The sequence below is a fragment of the Leiobunum rupestre genome, chromosome 8 (genome assembly GCF_980474605.1).
Source record: "Leiobunum rupestre chromosome 8, qqLeiRupe1.1.hap1, whole genome shotgun sequence".
Taxonomy (NCBI): Eukaryota; Metazoa; Arthropoda; class Arachnida; order Opiliones; family Sclerosomatidae; genus Leiobunum; species Leiobunum rupestre.
The window spans coordinates 49,308,674-49,310,569 of record NC_143391.1 but is presented as its reverse complement, the minus strand read 5'-3'; the positions used below and the strand labels follow the sequence as shown (position 1 = coordinate 49,310,569).

At 35.5% G+C, this 1,896-nt stretch overlaps 1 pseudogene; it reads left to right on the top strand.

The window, feature by feature from the left end:
* The first annotated feature begins 228 nt into the window (after positions 1-228).
* On the top strand, positions 229-925 carry LOC149933603 (uncharacterized; annotated as a pseudogene).
* Positions 926-1,896: the final 971 nt, after the last annotated feature.

Genomic DNA, 1,896 nt, shown 5'->3' with positions numbered 1-1,896 from the left:
CTTGATCCAGGAATTGACGGAAGCAATATTGTATATTGGAAGGGATCGTCAAGCGCTAGCAATACTAATGCCTCCCCTGGACTTCGTAGTTTAAAAATTAGTACAGTTGATCAGTTTTTCATGGTTCTAATGAGATTGAGGCTTGGTCTATTTGTACATGATTTAGCCGACAGGTTTGGAATTTCAAAAGCTTCTGTTAGCAACATTTGTAATACATGGGTCAATTCTATGTATTTGCAACTCAGCCAAATTAGTATCTGGCCTACGAGGGAACAAGTTGACGCCCACATGCCGGAAGAATTCAAAACCACATATCCTTCAACGCGTGTCATATTGGACGCAAGTGAGATCAAGTGTGAAGTACCAAGCTCGTTAGTGTTACAATCGGGTACATACTCCAATTACAAATCATGTAACACTTACAAAGCTCTAATCGGAATCAGTCCAAAATGGTTTCGTAACGTTTGTGTCAAGCTTATACACCGGCTGCATATCGGATAAAGAACTTACTCAGAGAAGTGGCTTTGGTGAATTAGATTTCAATGAGAATGACAGTGTAATGGCCGATAAAGGCTTTTTAATAGATGATATGCTTAAGGAAAAGAATGTTCGACTCAATATACCACCTTTTCTTGGGCCACGAGATCAATTTGAAAAACACGAACTTGAAGAAACCCAAAAAATTGCAGCTGTTCGAATACATGTAGAGCGCCGAATACAAAGAATAAAAGGTTGGCACATTTTTGACCGGCCGATACCGATAAGTTTATCTCCAGTGATAAATCAGTTGTTTACTGTTGCTGCACTTCTCACCAATTTTCAAAAAACAATTATAAAGAAGAAAAATAACAAAAACCCAGCAAATAATGAGAATGATGAATCATTTCAATTCGACGATACATTAGAGTGGCCAATAGATGTATGAAAATATTTGATTGTTTTTTAAAATATAATTTTTAATTCATGATTACGAAGAGTAATTTATTTGTTGTCAAATTTTACGCATGACTAGAAATGAGCAATATTGAAATAAACATTGAGTAATTAACTAAAATTATTTCGCTACTTAAGTTATTACAAAATATAATTTTCATTCATAATTCATCTTATTAAAATAACGTAAAATATTACTACGGAGTAAGTCAATCACAGATAATTGCTATGGCATAATAACATGATATCACCCGTTAAAAACTTCATTTAGTAGATAATTCTACTTTAGTAAAATAAAAATAGGAACTTAATTATCATATATCACAGATGATACTTATGAGATTGACTTAAGTAGAGTTTCTGTTTTCGACTAGTTTACACAACATGTTATTAAAAAAAATCGATCTAATTTTTCTTCCATTACCCTCCACTCGATTGCGTGAAAATAACTCTTTGAATGATAAGACCTTGAGCGACGTGAACAATATAGTCGCACCACGTGTATCTAGTCAACGCCATTTGACCCATTATTTGGTGGTAATGGTTGTGCATTTTATCGAATTTCAAATTACCATTTTTTAGTTTGATGTGATAATCGCTTGAATTCACTAGTTTCGATGGCTTTTCGTCTCGCAGCGATGAGGGGCATTTTATGTCGATAGTCCCGAAGGGGTTAGCTTCTCTTGGATCATATGCAAATCCATCGGGTGAGGGGCCAAGCCAAAATTTATTTGGGTTGATGACATATCCAGATGGAACTACAGTGACAGCGTGGCCTATGTTGTGCATTTCTTGAACGTACTTGCTTTTAGCTACTGGTTCAAACTTTTTCCCGTACTTTATTGCGTTTAGATGTCCGATATCCTTGGGGTTCACAACATTTTTCAGTCCAGCTTTATTCCATTCTTCCTTTCGTCTTTTACACACAGTTCCAAACGTAGAAGAATTTAGCCTCGTTGACCT